Raw genomic sequence first — 14400 nt, 5'->3', positions numbered from 1 at the left:
GAAAGCAATACTTCAAATTACATTTGCAGTAAATTAGTCTTTGCAGAGGTCAAGGGAATACTTTTCACAAAGTTCTGATTGGAATCTTCTGTTATACAGTCTCTTCCTTACGTTATGGTCTTTCTTCTCATATCATATTTAAAAACAAATACTGTTTTCTATTGCAGATTATCGAGTAGACCAAAAGCAATGAAAGGAGTCAATTAAAAGAAATCAGCATCTGATTAAGCTGAAGCCACTAAAGAAGTTTACCAGAAAACCAACTGTTTTGAAAACAACGAAAACCCAAGTTTGACAGTCTCTGAATATCTCTCTTGTCCAGTCACACCACCAGAAAAAGGAAACAAAAGGTTTTAACCTTAAAATTATATACATTGCTTAACCTCTGCTCTACAGGGACATTATATGGCTAAAAACGCAGGCTGAAGGTAACACTGTGAGATATAGTTTATAGCTATTTCACAAGACTTTTCACCAAAGGAAAATAACACTGCTCTAAGTGCTTGGCAACAAGTCACCATCAGGTGTAAGTGCAATTCACTGCCCCCAAACCATTTGTTACTCTTGTTTATGATGTTTCTATACAGAATCTTCTCCTCCTGACACTGCCCCTTTTTTTAAGAACCAAGCAAATTATTGGCTTCTGTTTGTGACTCTGAGACATCTGTTTTCTTCTTTTGTCGCTGTATCTTTTTTCTTTTCAGGATTTAGTTGCCTGGAACCACAAGAAGATCTGGTATCAATCAAAGCAGTGGATTAATTTACTCCAATAATAATTACAAGGAGTTTTTTGGGGGGCAGAGAAGAACAAGAGGGGGATGGATTCAATATCATGCAGCATTTCAGGCAACACCCTACTTCACTGGTACAGTGATCTTCACCTAACGTTTCACCCTTGTCTAAATTGTACTTCTATAATCACTGGTTTTCTAGCAACAAAGAGTGCATGTAAGTGTGAATTAATGCAAAATGATGACAAGGATTGCACTTCAGCCTCTTTCTGTTTCCTGGTATTTGCAGGATCACTTTGCCAGTCTCTTAACAGCTATAACTAACATACTGCAGGCACTATTTTACAACCAAAATTTGTTCCTCTTCTCTTGGTTTTGTTCCACATTTGGAATCCCAGGGATTCTCCCTGACATAGTGACTTTCATGTACTGGCAATCACTTTGGCCTTCTCTCTTTCCTGATCCCAGTATTAACTTTGTACTGAAGTCCACAGGTACAAATATGGCACCAAACACTTCACTGCCATGAGGTGGCACCAGTTACAGATGTTGCCCAGCAGAAGGAAGCCTCAGGCTGTGTTTATATTTGTTCAACAAAAACTACACAAGATTGCTGAGATTAAAACTGGACATGGCACATTCCACAAGTCATCAGCACTAATGCCAGTAACGAGTTATTTCTGAGGGATGTTCACACATGGATAGCTATTTTTAGGGCATGTTTTGGGGGGTTTTAAGCTTATGGGAATTGCAGAGACAATGTTTTTCTAAGAAATATAGTGGGTATGTTCAATATAGTGGGTAATGTATTTTAACTACACAAATTCTGCATGCAGAGCCTGGGTGTTTTACATGGCTTCAATGATCTGCACTGTAACAGCTTAAACAAAGAAAATCACATGGGCTTAATAAAGTCAGTGGTAATAAAAAGAAAAACTTGACTTTAAGAGGAAAATGTTTATATTGGAAGCAATAATTATATAGTACTTTTCATCCCCAGAAGTACTTTTTAAGTGTCATCTGGTGGTTTGCTTGAAAGACTGAGAGCCAAGATTGGATTTCTTCTCCCCACTGCCACCAGCTTGCTGTGTGGTCTAGGACTCATCACTTAGTGCTGGATTTTCAGCAATTCCAGGCAACCACCTATCCTATAGGGTGCCACTGAAAAAATTAGATCAGCCATGTTCTTAGGCATCATTTGTTGCACCTGTAAAATGAGATTAGTTACTCTATTTTGCAAGGCTGTCATACACATTAATCATTATTTGTAGGTTTTCTGGAGATACTCAGATCAGAGCACACTACAATAATCTGGCTTCATTTATGGCAATGTAAGATAATCCCTGAGCCAAGAACTGAAGTTGCTCCCTAAGGTGGAGCAGAGCTGTCTTTAAGTGTAGGAAGTAGCAAGTAGGATAACAGTGAAGGAATGGTGTTTCCCAGTCATTAGCAATGCTTATACCCTCCCATCTCCATTGCAATAACTCCTGGGAGCCACTGCAGGAAGCAGGAAGGAAATATAACCTGTTTCTCTCTTCCTCTCATTTGCCACCTCCAGCCTCCATCCCTCTGTGATCACTACCCTGTTTGCTTCTTTGGTGTCTCTCACACTGGCCCATGGAGCCACCTCCTTGTCTTTATCATTTGCAAGCACTTTGGGAGCTGGCCTGTTCCCCCACACTCTGAACATGAAGCACCTGTCGGCTCCCCGAGGCAGCAGCCTCGAGATGTTGTTAAATATTAATGAAGTCAAGTAAAGTCCTTCTCAGTTGGACAAGGGCCCCTTCCTCCCTGCCTTGCAGCAGGAGCTTAGGCTCCACCGAATGTGCAGTACCTCATATCTATCCCAACACAGGTAACACAGGCTGCAGGAATGGTGAGAGGGCCTCTCACTCCTGAAAAAAGCAAGAGGGAGCACACCAGTTCATCGCAGCTGAGAGAGGATACAGCAAACTGAATTGCTGCCTCATGCACTGCAGATCTGCCAGAGAGAGCATCTGCTGAGAAACTGCAGCTTCATTTCTTCAGGACCTCACAAATCTACAGAGTTAAAAAAAAAAAAAAAGAAAAAGAAAGACAATATTTTTTAAAGGTCAGTATACTCTACAAGGTAAGAAAGGGGTGAGATCCAACTCTCCAGCACAGACTCTTTCAAGAACCCCTGCTCCACAATATAGCAGAATAGGAAGAGGATAATGTGAAAAAACTGGAGCTAGTCAAAATGCAACTCACACATTGTCATCACTATAGCAGGGACAGAGAACTTCAAATGCTTTTTGTCAGATTCTCCAACTTACATAAGAATTAGATTCCAAAACCACCTCTCCTAATTCCTCTATTCTCCCAGGAAAATTTGTCATCAAATTATGGACTCTAGCATAGCAAAGTCTTTATTCAGTATTGATAAAGTTTCTACTGGATCTTGCTCTCCTGTTCTTCCTCCAGGCATAAAAAGGCACCTGACTTGTTCAGGCTATTTAATGAACTTTTAACCACTATCTTCTTCCAAGTTCTAATTCCTTATTTGCTCTTCTCTAAAGTTCAAACAATTAATTCCCACATTTCTAAACTGCCTAACAGTCTCTCCTGAGCTTTTATTCCATTTCAGTCCTTGGTTAGGACCCAAGCTAACTTCCTTCTTGCTCTGAGCAATTGGTAAGTCCTCTCACACTCAGCCTCTCAACACTGCAGCCTGCTCGTTTCACGTCGCAGGAAAGGCTTCTGAGATTAGCTTCTAGTGCCTGACCTACATTTCTGGAGAACTTTGGAGTGGAGAATTGGTTTCTACAGCAATTTCTGGGGATATTCAATAATCTTGTTCATGACAGTTTAATAGCCTCTCTATTATTCTGATGTCTGTAAGTCCTTATTACTCAAAAAAACCCCTACAATGTTAAATATCCCAGTTATTTAGCACAAGATCTTCTGTATACAACAAAATGTATTTGAAACCACAATGACTTGAAATTACTTTAGTAAAAGGGATACTCAAGGCTTATGAGGCTTTGATTTTCATTTTCACTAAGGCCTTTACTTACTCTGGCAGAATCAAATGAGAGTAAATGGAATACAGACATGTCTTACACCCACTTTAAAAAGCTATTACACAAATGAGAGGAGTCCCTCCTGTCTGGTAAAAAGAGAAGTTGAACCATTTACCACATTATGACAAGCAGCCTTTTCTCCAGCAATGGAAGTCTATTACTGTGCTTCACCAGCACCTCTCAGCAAGTCAGTGAAATTGCTGTAGACATGATGAAAAGCTCATCTTAGAGTATACAGCATCACATATACATCTCCCTCAGAATTTATTTGTCTCTTGCAAACCCATGAACAATTTCCCCGCACCTAGTCTCCTACCATCCTTCACAGGAACTAACTTGAAAAGGTCTTTTCTGGGTATTCTGGGAGATATACAGCAGCTTGTTTCTTGATATAACACCTGCTCTTTCAGTTTGAGAGACGTTATGGTGTCGCAAAAAAATATCAGCAATGAGGGAGTTGGTGTGGCAGACATAATTGGCAAAAACTTAAAATGCAGTATTGCTCACAGGCAAGACGTGTAGTTTAAATTATACATATAAACATCCACCACTTTTTTTTGTGGGCACACAAAATAAGGGAGTCAATCTTTGAGAAGTGCCATAAATCATTTCTAGTAGCCAGCAATAAAGGATCATTTACAAATGAACATTTTTATAAGATCACTTATATACACAACCTAGAATATCCTCCTTATATTTGCATTCAAGTTCAGCTATGAATCACTGTATGAAAACTAGCTGTTTGTTGACTGGCAGCTTTAGGAAAAGATTAATTTCTCTTTCACATCTCTGGATTTCTTTAGGGGGAAACTTTGCTTAAAGAATGCAAATTAACAGTGATGTTAATATTCTTTAATATATTTTTTTAACAAAAGACCCATTTTAACAGGTACAGCCTGATATCCCAGAGGACAGTATTATCTGTGCACTTCAAATCTTAATGTAACCTCACAACCTCATCCCATTCCCACATGACCAATGACACTTCTAGGAATTTCCTGTTCCCAAGGGATGATTATTAATCTCTGAAAAGTGCTCACCATATGATGGCACAATCCAGTTAACACTGGAGTGCTGCATGCTTTCCACCACGACTCATCAATGCAGCCTGAAATTACAGGGTTGCCATTTTTTAAATCCCAACAGGCAAATCCTCTCCGTGCTTCTTGAACTTTGCACTTATGAGAGCACAACCTCACCCAGCACCTCCTGCTGAAGAACCAAACCATCCTGTTTGAAGGTAGCAGGAAGACCATGACTTCTTGCCCACAACATGGAATTTACTCCCTCATGAATCAGTCTCGTTCTGTTTCTTCCTGCTCCAAAGGCACAAGTGAAGGGCCGCCTTCCTTTCCCACTGCAATTCTACATCCCTTGACTGCAGTAGAATTACAGAGAAATGATACTAAGCTCCAGAAAGAAGAGAACAAAGCCCTAAAATTTCCCCTCCTCCTGACCACAAAGATGTTCAAAAATTGCATTTCCTTCCATCCCTTTGAAACATAATTCAGTTGCCTTGTTAATGTCAGGAAGATCATATTTAAACTCTTTCTTTACCAGCTCAATGCCCAGCTGGGAGATGAAAGGCTGTGATCAATATAGTAACCATAAAACAGATGAGTTTCAAGTACTACACATTAAGCTTTATGGATTTCTTTAAAGTGTGCTTTAAAAAAAATAACAAGGAAAGAAATTAAAAGACCCCTACTACCATTTCAGCTTTCACAATCCGTTATACAATCCTCATTTTTTAGAGCTAGGAGAGAATAAAAACTCAGCCTTTCAGACCTTGGAAACAAGTGAGTGCATTAAACAGCTGGGCTAATAAATGTCATACTGTCCCTCCATTTTCCCTAAAGGCTGTGCTTAGTTCTCAAACACAGCAAGTAACTGAAATTATCTCCAAAGCAGATAAATTCAAACTTTGGTGACACTCAAGAACAGATCAGCATGAGATGGATCCTGAGAGGCTGTTACTCAACCCCAGTTGTTTTACTATTTGCTTAACAGCTCTGAATTTCAAAATACGACACAACACTGAAGAAAAGTTAGGAGCAAAAATAGAAGCTCCGAGTTGTTTCTTTCAGAGGACAAAATTCCTCAGAACATGTGTTATTTAGAGATTTTTAAAAACTGGCTCAGCGACCCTGATTTCCTTTGCAAGTGCCCCCATATTTGCATTAGCTGGTGTAGTGCAAACAGAAACTCATAATTGGATGGATGTGTATGCTGGGATTGTATACATATGAAAGTATGCATGGATAAAATCCTGGCTTATTAAAGCTTCCAAAGTAATGCTGATACATATCATGAAGTGTACTTTTGTGCAACTTCAAGTTTTAGTAAGGCCTTTCAGTTATTCAAGCCATAGTTGAGAATATAATTCTGGGACAGCACATGTGAAGGCAAAATGAATAAAACACCGAGAAAAAGAAAACCCCAAAGTATGGCAACTGAACAAAATTGACACCCAAGCTATGTGAGTAATATCAGAAACACCAGTGTAGGAGTAAATTTGATGCTGCTTTGACAGCCTGGCTCTCCACACTGAAACACAGTGTTAAAGAGCTGTTGCATTCCTGTAATATTGCCCATAGAATTGCATGCTTTAACTTTTGCTTAATTTCTTTATAGAAAAGTCTACAAGTACCAGGTCTATGTTTTTTCAGTTTAATCTGTCACAGGATATCTGTATCACACTGAGGAGCTCCCAAAATGCAGCACACTCAAGAAGTATTTCAATGACTATCCCAAACATTCACAGAACCCCTGCGCCAGAACAATCCATTTGGCATTATTTCTGATTGTCAGCACAGTGAACAGGCTACTTTTGGTGACAGTTAATGGCTGTAGACAGCCACCCTGTACCATATCAGCTGTTCTGGAGTTCTATATGTAAGAAGGGTGCAAATGGAGCAGTACCAACTGTATAAAACATATACTCCCTCCCATGCCATTATATATTCATGTGTACAGAAACAAACTGAATTCATTGTTGCTATAAAGAGATGAAGGTTTTTTCACTCAGTGGAAGGATTATAAAGCTATGAAGGGGAAAATGGCCTTACTCATTTTAACTTATTCCTGCTGCCACTGATAAAACTGTTGTTTCAAGACAACTGGGTCTGAACACCATTGTGATCGGTCTCAGCCTTTCTAAAGGAAGAATTGAGCCATCTACAAAAGGAGAAAGAGAAAAAAATCCCATCCCGGAAAGCTGTGCTGTGGATGTAGTGTCAGCAAACTGCCTGCATCTGCAGCGTGAGCCTGCCATACATTTCTGCTTTGAGCAGCCAGCAGTGTGTGCTGAAAGAATACTGATTTAGGGCCTGAGCCTCAAAAGAGCTGTACAAATTCCACTGCCAGACGTCAGTTTGTGGATAATGCATAGCATGTCTATGTGAAGCAACCACTTAAGAGGCAGAACTAAATGGCAATGTTAAGTACACAGGTAAAAGAATATGCAGCAATAATACAATGCTCAAGAGTGTTCTCAAAATTCAGTGGAGTGTCCCTGATTTCAGTGGCCTTTTCAGTGAGCCTCCAGACCATAAGTTATTAAAATATAGAACTTAATCAAGTAATTCTACCTTCTTGCTGATTTAATCTGCTTTATTCCCTCCGTTTTTAGGTAATGAGGAACCAAGTGTTATAAGTCCCACTACTTTGCTATTAAAAAGACATCAAAGCCTTAGATTTTGTTGCTAAAGAAGTAAGGGCTCTAAAGACAATTTCCAGTGCCACTTCTGTTGATTGACCTAAATATCTTTCTTACTTTTGAGGTCTTTGGTCAGGGAATTTGATTTCTGTGCCTTCCTCTGTGATAAGGCCCTCACAGAGATGCCCTTGGTCACACAGTCTCGGTACATGTTATTCTTTAATCATCCCCACGTGCTTGTGCAGGGTCATCAGAAAATTGAGAGGATCAGTATCAATTTTAGTTACTTCTCAATTTTAGTTGGTTCTTGATTTATCTGGATATACCTGGACTTGCACTGAAACAGTGTTTGTGTGTAATATAATTATAAAAAAATAAAATAATTGCCTACCCAGTATGCTATTTTTTTTCCAAACTGCATCATCCACACAGGTATATTTCGTATACCAAATATACTGAAAGAGGTTTTCAACTCTTCTGACAGTGAGAATGTATCAGATTTCATTCTATGCAGTCTGCATCATCAAAAAGTAACTGAGGCATACTGTAAGACAATATAAAGCCTGTTCCTCTTCAAGAACTTCTACATGTTCTCTCTTCTATTCCTCCTTTAGGCAGAATTTTCTTTGGGCACAAACACTATCTCAGCTACATATCTACCACGCTAGAACTGTGATCCCAGTTGCATAGGCATAGGTCTTAATGTAATAAAATAAAGCCCCAATAGAAAAAAACCAGTTGCTTTAGCAAAATGCTCTTGAAGATAATGTAGACTAGAATTTACCAGAGACATCTCTCCCCTTCCAAGCCCTTCAAATATGACAAAGATGTAATTGTACCTGAGATCCCCAATGAAGACACACATTCAATATTGATAATAGTTACACTTATAACTCTGGGGTGAAATTCCTGCTGGTACAAGAAAGGTCTTTTTCCAAAAACATTAATAATGCTATTAAACTCAAGATCTGTTTCTGTTTGGAGAAGACTGCAACACAATGAGTTAATGCCAAAATTCCTTTTTAGGTACCTCTGCAATATTAGTAGGGGACCCACACCATGGCTGATATCCAAAAACTTCAACCTCTGCTTGAACTTTCAGTCCTTTCTTCTCCCAGCTCCTAGCAGTAATAATCACTTGCAAGATTCAATGTTAGAAACAGTCATTGATTTGAAAAATATGAGTGATCATATTTTTAAAAGATCTATGCTTTTTTAAACAGAAATTTCTTAAGCAGACAGTTGCATCAGACTGATGAATTCAAAAGCTTGGTAAACCTTATTTGCCCTAATGAAAAGCCTAGAAACTTAGCAATGTATTCTGTCCATCAAGCATATGAACATATTTTTCTAAGAAGGCTATTAGGTAACATGAATTTTACTAACAAAAAGGGTGAATACAAATCAAGAATTTTGAGAGATACTGCTATGCCTCACTGGCACATAATTCAATGTTATTATGGATTGCTGGTTTTCATACTAATTTCAAGACTTTTGAACCAGTAAAGTAATATAGTTGGTCAACAAAATACATTTCATAAATCAGAAGTCGATAGATTAATCCATGTGGATTTATAAATCACATCAGGGTATTCCCTCCCAAGCAGAGCTTGCTCTCTACCTATTTTATTTCATGGATTTGAAAAAAAAAAAAAAACCAACGTTATGAGCTTACATCTCCAAATGATGTGTCAGCCCTCCAGGGCTTTTCCAGAAGGTGCTGCAAGATCACCAGAGCAAGGTGTGCAGACTAGAAGAACTTGGCAAGTTCTCTCATAAACTCAGAGGGACTGGAACAAGTGCAAATATTTATGCAGTTCACATACCCTTAAAGAGTGCACAATCAGAAGTTCATCTGTAGCTGACAGTCAGCTCTCAAACCCTAAGCAGTGAAGTCACTGTCAGCAACAACCTTCCTACAGATTTGTAAATTACTTCTCTCTTCCATCTCTCAACTTTACCTGTTTCTTAAAGAGGATTTTTCTTCAATAATTTTCTGCAGAAGAAAAAGAAAATGCAATTAATTTACTCTGTACCAACAAGCTCTGCAAGCAGAGCTGTGGTAAAGTGTGACCCATGGTGCACTGGCCTGGCTTTGTCTATTTGTTAAACACAAGACGAAAATAAAAAGTTGTTGGCTCAACACAGCCAAGGACACTGGCAGTAAACCTTTTGTGCATCTACCCCTGGAAGACACTCTCAGGCCAGGTGTAAGGAACACTGAGCCTGGCAGAGATCAGATCCCTGGATTAATTAATGATAGCTGTTGCAATGTGACATGCAGCCACTCAGCAGGAACTGACAGAAGCCTTAACTAATCTTTCTAAGCCTTTCTTCCAATCGTATAGTTTGAGTCTTCATTTCTCCATTTTAATACCAACAAGAAAAGAATCAACAATTCTGAATTTCCTTCGGCATTTAATATATTCCTGGCTGACAGCAGCATCCCACACTGTCCCTGTTTAACCCCAACAGGCTCTGCAACAGTTCTGTGAAACTTTCTGAAGTCTGTGTCATAGGTTCTCAGGAGCTCCTTCAAATTCTGCCCCTTGAAGAACAAAAGCAGCGCTATATTTCACAGGTATATTTCTTTACCTTTAAAGACCTGAGAAACACTTATGCTGACTTCTATCCTTTAGAGATATTTTAACTCCAGGTTACTGACTGCGCTGATTACAGGTAACAGACACTGACTTACTGTGAGACTTCAATTGGGCTGTATATTTGAGGAAATGGTGTGGGGCTCAGATGCCTGTACTGCTGTGATCATTGTGGAGAAAAGAATTGATTGAATATCCTTAAAAACTGAATATGGTAACTTTACCAGACAAGTTCTGTAAGACTGAATTTGAGAACCTTGGTAATGGTTATGTAAAACTATTAGATCCTGAAGGCCTAATACTGAAAGACAATATCACTCTATTTAATATCAGTATTCTTTAAATTCTGGCCTAACAGTGACCAAGAGTCAATGGGAATTTTAAGGCATTTTTATTAGTGGATATTAATACGTATGTTCTGTTTTATATATCTTCTCCCACCCAGTCCCCTATAAGTGTCAAGTTTTGAACACTTCCACATATGGCATGATATGATATTAAGAACACTAGAAATGGAAAAGAGGCCACACTTTTCAGGTGGGGAAAAGAAGGTTGGGAATGGCAGCAAAACAATTCCCCTCACATACTGGCAAATCCAGGCTTAACATTCAAGGAAGTTTTCACTGGCCTCATTTAATTCAAACTGAAATCCTTCATAATTACAGAAGAATTTCCCTGAGATTTCTTACATGGCCCTATTTTTAGAGTGAACATGAGCCATTCTGGCAAACAATTTTTCACTCTTGAAGTGCTATCATGAGGCCTTGCTGATCTCCAAGATACGAGTTACAATGCAGATGGCAGCTTGGGGAAATGCAGCACTTATTTGGAACATCCAAAAGCTCTGATCCCTCCCTCCCTTTATGCCTTTGTGAGCTAAACAGATTTGCTCTGTTCACCTGTTCCTGAAACAGGTCCTAATCAAGCAAAGCAAAGCAAAAAAGGAAGAAAAAAATAAAAGAGTATAATTTACCTTTGCCATTGTCTTTAATTAAATGTATTCCACTCTGGTGCTGCCACTTAGGCTGAACCTTTTGCTATGCAAATTTCAAGGCTAACTTCTAGTCAGAGAACAAGTGTACACTTGAGAACGAGTTGGCATTTTTTCAGTGCTACTTGTGTTTAAGTGCACTCTCAGGTGTTTATGTTATCCTTCACAATGGCCTCTTTCCTTTCCAATTAGAATAATTAGAGAACTGATAAGAAAAAGATGCCTGGTTTCTTTTTATCCACAATAGATCATCTAAGATGGCATTTCATTCGAAAATCAACCCCCCTAATTTCCTGCTCTAGGCAGCCTCAGCACCTGTACCAGTCTGGTCTTTTTTTAAGAGACATTACTAATGTCGCCACCAGCTCCAGTTCCTACACCTCCAGAAGGTCACCATCCCTGATGGTGCTGGTGCAGTTCTACACATCAGAGCATTTCAGGACCTGTATCTTGACAGCTTTAAAGAACAGAGGGGATTGCTGTTTTACAGATGGCCCAGAATTTGTACCCAAAACTAAAAGCACTTCATGCGTGTGCCAAGTATTTGGATTGGTCTAAATCCACCTGGAGGGTTTTAGACTGTTCTGAACCAGCAGAGAAAATGACCATCAATCACTCTCCTTGCACAGCATGATACAAGTCCACTCATAATCCTCTGCTCATTCACTCTGTTACAAATATGAGCGGAATTTCTATTTATTGTTACTATCCAGTAACAACGATGAGTTCTTCCCTGAACAGATTTCATATCCAGGGAGGCAAAAGCTAAGGAACACTGTAGCTTTGCCTACCACTCAGTAAATTCAACATACTTAAATCTGTGTTTGGACAGGAGCTAAGAGGATAATGAATGACAGAAAATTGAAAGGAAAAGAAATTAAAGATTGGTCTGTCCCTGCAGACACTCTTCTACTACTTATAAGGATGAGGTAGAAATGGGAGTTTCCATTCTGCCTCCAAACTGTGCTTCTTGCACAAGCACAGCTGAGCATGCCATTGTAAACAGGAGTAAGGACTGAACTGCTGGATCAGTTCTAATTATTCAATGATTACAGAAAGTAATTCAAATTTTCATAAAGACTTCCTTTGTGAAAAAGGGATCCATCTGCTAGAAACTATGAGAAGTTGTTTATATGTTTACAACTGTCTCTCCAGTCCAGCAAATCACACCTAATTTTGTGCTCTCTGCATTCCCTAACCTATTTCAACCTTATAGTTGACTCACATCCACACCCTTTAAAGAACAGCACCTTACCAAAGTTTGCTTTATGAAATAAAAAAGAAAAACGCATAACAACACACACAAATTACAATTGCTTTGGTAAATTATTTTTTCCCTGAAAAGAGAAAGTAGAAAAAATTCAAAACAGACCAGGATCATTTTTCTCTCTTCAAGACTGCTGGAAAATGCCATTTGCATCAACTTAAGAATTATCCACATATTCACCTGGGATTTGCATTGGATTAAAGATTCCAAGTGAAAAAAATAATTAGATTTACATCACTGACAGAAGATACAGCAGTCCTGCATTTTGGTCAATAGGTTGGTGTTCATCCAAGTTCAAATCTAATTTTTACCTAAATAGAGAAGATCTGAATACTTTCCTTCCACTTATGAGAAAGAAAAAAAAAAGAACTTTGACTTACCACCTCCCTCTTGAGTGCTCCTAACAGAACTTGAAAGAAAAAGACACCATATCCATCATATCATTTCATCTTACTCCCAGTGGATTCAGCAATGTTTCCCATGTCTTACAGAAAGGCTGCACATACCACACTATTTCCCATAACAGCAGCAAAGCCTGGATTTCACTGCAAATTGTGCTATATTCAAAATGAAGCCCAGAAGTTTCTACCTGCACGGTTCCAGTTTGCACTCTGAAGTCATGTGTGTATAAAGGGACAGATGAGGCAACACAGTCCCTGAAGGATTAATGAAACTGAATTATGTCAAAAATACTGCACCTAGGTAAAGCTTTTCCAGTGCCTGATTGTCATTCCCTGTAGCAGTTCCAAAAGTCCCAGCTGTGGCCCTGTACAGATCCTGGAGAGCATGTTGCACTTCATTTGGTGCTATGCATGTAGGCATGTTCCCCTGCTTGGTTTCAGCACAGAAATTAATGTCCCCACAAAATAAAATAAGATAGAGAGGTTTCTGTGTCCCCATTGACACCAGGGTTAAGGGAAGGATTTAGAGCATAATATCACAAGTGTTCGAAGAAATGTAACTGAGACCCTGTCAGGTAATGAAACTCAGAAAAATTCTCAGCACATAAAAATTGATTTCACAAACATCCAAGCGCACTAAATAAAATAAAAATCTGAAATAAAAGAAGATACTCTGGAATAACCTTGAGAGCTGCAATCTTTTACTCTGTCAGATAGCTGCAGCAGCAAATCACAGAAACATGATCTACATGTGCAAATTGTCCCATCTACAGACAAAGATTTTCATCAGCAGAGTCCCCAAAAGCAGCAACATGAGCCTTTTTCTGTCAAACTCTTCATTACTCTAACATATGAGCTAAAAGCCAAAGGAAACCAAGCAAGCAGGAAATGTTGCTGAAGGCATCTTGATGTGATGAATCTTTTCAAGATTCAAAAGGACATTAGACTGATATCAAAGCTGGGCATTAGTAATCCAGAAGAAGTCAGAATCTTTATCTCCATTTAACTGGAGCACTGTTCTGCTGCTTATACTACTCTGATGAGTTCAGCTCTGGTTATGCTTTTACTGGGCCATTTCTCTGATTTTCCCCCTACAGCAACAATTTTTCCACCACCCAGAGGGATTGTTAGTGCCTTTATTTCTGTTGGGAAAATCTCTATACTGAACACACACAAACTTTGTTAACATCTTAAGGACTTTTCAGTTTTCAAGTAGGATTAAAATATGACCCATAATTTGCCTGTGACCTCCTGCAGACATTCAAACAGATGTAAAAAGAGTACAAACATCTCAGAAAATCAGGATCAAAGCATATTCACTGTTTTGTTGATATGGATTTAGTACACAAAGCATAGGAAGATAACTGAGCTTCAGGTCTGGTAATGAAATTTTTTTAAGTAAATGCCTAAACTTGAGGTCTGTGTCCATATAACACTTACTCAAGCCTCTATACTGTCCATGAAACCATCATGTCCAGGCAAGCATGAAAACGTTTGGTGACAAACACTTTCTCCCTTCCAACAAATGGAGAAGTATTTAAATTAACAGAGCTAGTCCTAACGCTTGCTGTATTTTCTGCACAACTAGTAAAATGGTTTTACAAATCCAGAATAAAGCAAAAGTGACGCCTTGAGCTTACATCACAAGGATCACTGTGATCAGTATCTCTGGGTTTGATTTCCTTCACGAGGAAGAAAGTAAGGGTTG

Source organism: Corvus kubaryi, unplaced genomic scaffold (assembly GCF_017639235.1).
Source record: "Corvus kubaryi isolate FWS band 111438036 unplaced genomic scaffold, C.kubaryi_AGA036_p1.0 37397, whole genome shotgun sequence".
Taxonomy (NCBI): Eukaryota; Metazoa; Chordata; class Aves; order Passeriformes; family Corvidae; genus Corvus; species Corvus kubaryi.
This window is presented reverse-complemented; position numbering follows the sequence as displayed.